Here is a 6794-nt window from a genome sequence, read left to right as displayed (position 1 = left end):
CTAATTGAATCCACCCCGGGCCCCCCTACTGTAATCCCCCGTAATTTTATACATTTCATTTATATATTTTAACGTATATTTAATATATTTAAATAAGAATTTATGAATTTTGGAAATAAATATATAGTTAACGTATATTTATTTATTACATTTTAATATTTTCAACGATTTACGAAATCGAAAATGATTTTAGAATTTTAAGTTGAAAAGAATTTGAATTACGAAAATTGATTGAATTTAGAAAACGATCCTATTCAGTTTTGGACTCGAATCATAAAAGCTAAATCCTAAGTCTAGCCCACTTGAAAAGCCCAACATTAAAACCCAAACTCAAACCCTCCCCTTCTTTCTTCTAATTCACGTGAAAGCTAGGAAGAGAAAAACAAAACCCTCCTTCACTATTCACGTAAGTTTTCAAACCCTCAAGAACTCATCCTCTCTCTCTCCTCGTCGCTGCTCTCCTCCTTCACGCCGTTGCTCCAGCCGCCGGTCTCCTCGCCGTCGGTAAGTATCCTTCGACCTTCTCCTTCGTCGTCCTTTTTTCCCCTGTTTTCGTTCTTCCTTGCGTTTCCTCTCCTCCTTAATGCTTTGTCTTCTTGAACAGCCACCAAGGCCGCCGGACCGCGTCGCTGTCCTCGCCGGTAAGCCACCGCTTCATCTCCTCGTCGTTCCCTTCTTTTCTTTCGATTCACTGCTGTTCATCCTCCCTCACTCCCCTCCTCTTGTTCGACTTGCGCACAGCACCACCCGCGACAGCACCACTCGCGACAGCAACCACCGCTGCCGCCACGTCAACAACCCAGCCGGCCGCCGCTGACCGCGTCGTGCACCGCCCAGCTTTTCCTCTCCTCTTTCTTGGTTATTTCTTAAACCCTAAGTAACTAATTATTTTAATTATAGTTTGTTAATTTAAATGATGTTCTTGAATTAAATTTATAATTTTGTTGTTGAATATGATTTCCAGATTTGGGTGTTGATATTATAAACCAATTATTTTCAGTTTTGGTTAATTAAAAATAAGTTAGGGCTTAATGAGGTTTTATTAATTTGAATTACGTTTTCGTGAATTAAAGTTATGGTTTTTGTGATTAAATTATAAATTTCAGATTATGCAAATTATATAATAAAGTTATTAATTTTCAGATTATCAAATTACTTTGAAATATTAATTTTGATTGTTTAAAGTATGAAATTCAAGGTTTTTATGATTATTAATCATGGTAAGTTGAGTATGGATTATTGAATTCGTCGTTTTGAGATACTAGGAACATAGATTGACCTCGGTGAAGCTTTTAAATGAATTTATATTGCTGAAAATTTAAAGTACGATGTTTGCAAAAAGTTTTCAACGAATTTCAATGATGCTAGGAAATCAAATGTCTAAGTTTAGATATTGGGGAAAGTTCTAAATATGTTTAGGATGCATTTAGAATGCTTTATTATGGTTGCCAATGATTAGAAATTGATTGGGATTACTTGCTGGTTGTTTTAGGCGGAGAATTCTCTTTAGGCGACTTTTGAAAGTGTTAAAGTGGCCTATCAATTTGTTTACACAAGGTACGTACATACCTGCGTGCTTGGAATGTGTGCTAATTGTTGAAATCATGTTGATATTATTGTTGAACTTGGTGATGTTGATATTATAGACAAACTTGGTTATATGGAATGTGCATGTTTAATACTGTTGGACAAACTTATTGAACTTATTTTGCACTATAAGAACTGTAACATGTTAGTATGGATGTTTGATACAAACATGTTGGTTGGGAACACTAGATTATTCTATATGATTGGGTCGGATCAATTGGTTGTTGTTCCCTTTCTATCTTTTCACTACTTTATAAGGGCGGAGGACCTTGTTTAGTAAGTTGAAACTTTATACCCATATACAGGGTTGATCATGGTTAAAGGAAAGGTTGGGTAAATTGGAATGAGTCTTGATTGATGCCTTTATGATCACTTACTTAATTTCAAGATAAAAACAGTTGTGAACGAATGTGGATTGTATGCCTTATGTGGTTGTTGAGTCATAACGGAGTCTCAATTTGTAAATCATGTAAAGTGAAACTGAGTAGCAATAGCTTTAGACTGTGCACGTCTAAAGTGACGGACAAACAGGAGTTGGGGTTCATGGTGGTAGCCCATGGCCTTTTCTGGGACCGGATTGATCACCGTGTTCTATTTTTATTAAAACGTTCCTCGATATCGCAGGTCACTGAGGTTACGGAGTCGCGCCCGTACCTCGTCTTCCTTAGTGAAGACTTCTGGACGGTCAACTCGGTCCATTGTCTATTTCAACTAAAATAATATTATTGCTAAAAGTCTAGCCTAGTCTAGTCTGGTCAAGTATGGTCGTCAAACTATCATGTTTTGTCTGCCCTTGTTTGTGTTCATTAGTATCATGTTAGGGTTGTTCGTTTAATAGAATCATGTTAGGATTATTATTGATTTAGTATGTAGTACTCAGCTTTGCTGATTACGTGCTTTTGCTTGTGCATGTTGATCATGGCTATGCCTTATTGATCCTGTGATGACCCAATCTTTGGTGAGAAGTCTCTAAGGATCAATAAGCATTGTCCATCTGCAGGTTTGAAGATGTTGCATCATTGGGATCGGGAATAGAGAGCTTGTATTTAGTTTTGATTTGCTAAGTTGACTTGGGTTTGTTTAAATGGACTTTAAACTTGTCATACTATTTATATTTCCTTATTTTCGTTGGTTGATTTTTGAGACTAAACCTGTAATCGATTATTTATAAACCTAAAGTTAGTTTTATGTTTTCCGCTGCAAAATTCTGAATAAGCCGTTACGTTTTCACACGGGCGATAATGCCTTGATAATTCTCTATGTTTTATATTAAAAGGTTATTTTAGAAAAGAGAGAATTGTCGGGGTGTTACAAAGTGGTATCTAGAAGCTAAGGTTTTACTTTAATAAATTTTTAGGCGCCTAACTATCTAGTTATTTAAAATAAAATTCTTAAAAATCGAGCTTCTACGTATTATAGTGTTCAAAAATTGGTACTTTTTTTTGGGGGGCCGATTTCCTTTTATCTTGTTTGAAAGAACATAATATTTTTATTTAAATTCGAAATCAAATTATTTATTCAAGTTAAAGCGATACTTTCGAAATTTTTATTTTTCTTATTATTTATTATTCAAAAAATGAGTACATTTTTTTAAAGAAGTTCAAAAAAAAAAAAAAAAAAAAAATTTAGTTGTTTCAAGATTTAGAATTCGTTATTTAGGAAATATAAACTTTTTCGAATTAATAACTTTATTTTCGAATTTATTCGCTACGCATTTCCTTAATTTATTTCACTTTATTTATTTTATATTTTTATTTATGTTATTATTCTATGTTATAATTTTCTTATATTATCGTCGTTTTACTTTGTTAATTAAATTATTTCAATGCTTTAGTTTATGAGAGATGGGTAGTATAAAAAGGGCATATAAGATAGAATTATATGTGCATTAGTAGCTAGTCAATGATAAGAAGTTGATTGTTATGAACGTGCGTGTACTAAATGTTTAAGTGTTGCATTTAAATCTGCATTAGAGAGATTGTTTGATTCCATCGAACTTATTGCTTTATTGAACTTTGATTATGGTTTGGTTGGGAAATCGTTAGTGAGGCCTTAAGTTGTTTCTTTAAGGAATAAAATATCCCTTTATGAAGAAAGTCGTGTTTGGATATGAGTATTTTGCTAGATACAAGACCAACCCATCTTAATAAGAGAGACCATCATAGCATCCACTATTGTTCATTGCTTACCTAACCAAAAATGCCATACCTAGAACTCAAATATAGGTTTAAAGACATGCATTCTGATGATGGAACACCAAAGTTGATTAAGTATGGGACTAGGGATGGTAGGTAGAGATATGACGTAGAGATCCTGACCACCATTATTGAGGTCGTAGAAAATGGGTTCAAGGAGGGTAGAAACTCATGGAGTCATGCTTGGGATGCAGTTATAGATGAACCTATTAGAGTTGTAAATATCTAGAGGGAAATGATGTAACCGTGGAGAATGAGAATGTAGTGGTTGAGGCAAATAACCCTAACCCAGTGGCCCATGAGCCTACCATTGAGATTCCTAGTGAGTCGGATGTGGAACCTAAAGGTGATGGTGAGGTGGCAAGTGAGTCTCATCAAGATAAAGACATGAAAGAAGACTCATACTCGGAAGAAGAATTCGACGAATATTGAAGATCTAGATCTTACTCCACAAGTTTCCAAGGAAAGAATAGGTAGGCAAGATGCCTTAAACATTTGAAGTTGTAATAGTTAGTTAGTTCTTTTATGTTTTAAGGAATAAGTGGCATATCAGCAACGGTTTAAAGTTAAAGCAATAAGAGTTTGAGTTATTCTTTATTCTCTTCAAGGATATAATAAGCCTTTATAGAGTTAGCAATAGAAGTTAAAGTATTCATTTCCAGTTTGAGAGTTTCGTTATTCAACAACAATAGTTTATGTTTGTGTCGTAGAACCTTTATGTTAATTTGAGGACAAGTGCGTTATTATGGTTTAGAAATTGTTATTAACATTCTTTTGAGGAATAGAGTTAGATTATTGATAATCCAAATGATCAAAAGTTTATTTTGGGCACGCGAATGGGAATATTATTACTTATTTGTTGTGATTGAACTTCCATTCATTGGTTTTCAAATTGTATGTCCTTGATAGGGATATTTTCTTGAATGAGTGACAATGATTGCTCTATTATTGGTGTACATTCTTGAATAAGTGTTTGTTGATGCGATCTCTATGATCAAATCTAAATTTCTTTCGTAGAGGGGACATATGAGTTATGTATCGTAGAGTAATTAATTTTAGGTCGCACACTAGAATGTCAAGCAATAGTGAGTTAGTTGCTACTATTCGCCTTTTGGCGGGAAGACTGGCTGAAGAGAGAACTGAGCGTCCTGATTCTACTGGGGACATGTTTGAGAGACTAACCAAAGTTAAGCCACCATACTTTAAGAAGCAAGCTGATCCTACCTTTCTAGAGAACTGGGTTAGAGAGTTTGAGAAATCGTTTGGGGTTGTGAACTGTCCTTAGAACATGAGAGTGGGTCAAGTTGCACTGTACTTGGAAGATGAAGCTGATTTGTGGTGGAGAGAAAATGGGGTTAGACTTAGCGTTGTTGAGAGATTCAATTGGGATTCATTTGTTACCGTCTTAAGGAAAAAGTTTTATCCTCTTTTTATGAGAAAACAAAAGGCACAAGAATTCATAAACCTTAGGATGGGATTGGCTAAGTTTGTACAACGCTAAGATAGACGTACTGTGAAATTCAGAAAGTAAATTTAAGGAACCATATTGGAAGATTGACCTCGTATAGATGTTTTGAGAAGTCCAAGAACCTTTAGTTATTTCTGTAATGCAAGTGAGGACTTGATGAACAAGAAGTGTGAACTATTTTTCGATGGTGTGTTAGAGGTTAGTAAAGAAGTTGGAGTGAAAATCGAGGATGTTACCTTTGTGAATGGATTCATTGATGTGTTTCCGAGTGAAATTGCGAGTATGTCACCTGCTAGAGCCTTTGAGTTCATTATAGAGTTAAATCCTGAAACGACACCTATATCCAAGGAACCTTATAGCATGACACCTCCTGAAATGAGCTAATTAGGACACAGTTGTAAGAGTTGTTTGGTCAAGGAATATATTAGGCCTAGTGCATCACCGTGGGGAGCTCCTGTGTTGATTGTTAAGGAAAAAGATAAGAGTATGGAATTATGCATCGATTTTAGGGAGCTAAACACCATCAATAACAAGTATCCCTTGCCTAGGATAGATGACATATTGGATCAATTGAATTGGGCGAGTGTGTTCTCGAAGACTGATTTGCGTTTGAAGTACCACCAATTGGGAATAGCTGATAAGGGTCTAAGACCTCATTAGGATTCGTCATTGTCATTATGGGTTTTAGAGTAACGTCTTTTGGGTTAACCAATGCACCTGCATTAATTATGGATTTGATGATTGATATTTTCTACGAATTCCGAATTAAGTTCGTTATGATGTTATTAATGATATCCCCATTTATGCAAGGAATGAGAAAGAGCATGACAAACACTTGAGGATTACTTGGAGACGCTTAGGAAGAATCTAGTTTTATTAAATGAAGTATACAAATCTTGAAGTCATAGGTGTATAAGTGACACCGACAGAAAAGTGAAGGACTAAATTGATTGAGAACTATGTTACGTAAGGGAATAAATTTAAGAGAAGATTTGAGTGGTCCAGGATCGTTGGAAATCATTGTTGGCTAGAAAAGATGAAAAGAAATACATGAATTGGTGCAAGAGCTAAGAGTTAAGCCCAAAAGTTATACACCCATGAAAAGTGTAATGAGGTTCGGTATCAAGGAAAAGTTGAACAGAAGGAGTTTCTGTAGATCATGCTAAGATTCAAGCTGTGAGTGAGTGACCTACTCCAAAGAACGTATCCGATACTTGAAGTTTTATAGGCCTAGATGACCATTATAGGAGGTTGTGAAAGACTTTTGGAAGAAAGCAAAACCAATGACCAACTTGTTGAAAAAGGAATCGAAATTCAAGTGAAGTGAGAAATGTGAGGAAGCTTTCTAGATTTAGCTGTTGTCGCGTCAAATGAAACCTTATAAGGCTAATTACCAAACCCATGACTTAGAGTTAACTGTTATGGTGTTATCTACGAATATTTGGAGACATTACCTTTATAGGGCAACTTGTAAGATCCTTACCGAGAACAAAAGTCCGAAATTTTGGCAATAAGATCCAGTTGAATCTTGGGGACAACATTGA

The 6794-nt window shown here is 35.3% G+C and overlaps 1 long non-coding RNA gene across 1 annotated transcript; it reads left to right on the top strand.

The window, feature by feature from the left end:
* Positions 1–1239: 1239 nt before the first annotated feature.
* Positions 1240–2782, top strand: LOC130459632 (uncharacterized). Its single transcript, XR_008919149.1, has 2 exons — positions 1240–1557; positions 2554–2782. It is a non-coding gene; the product is annotated as an uncharacterized lncRNA (long non-coding RNA).
* The last annotated feature ends 4012 nt before the right edge of the window (positions 2783–6794 follow it).

The sequence above is a fragment of the Spinacia oleracea genome, chromosome 4 (assembly GCF_020520425.1).
Source record: "Spinacia oleracea cultivar Varoflay chromosome 4, BTI_SOV_V1, whole genome shotgun sequence".
Taxonomy (NCBI): domain Eukaryota; kingdom Viridiplantae; phylum Streptophyta; class Magnoliopsida; order Caryophyllales; family Amaranthaceae; genus Spinacia; species Spinacia oleracea.
Note: the sequence above shows the minus strand (reverse complement) of the source record. Positions and strands in the feature narration are given on the sequence as shown.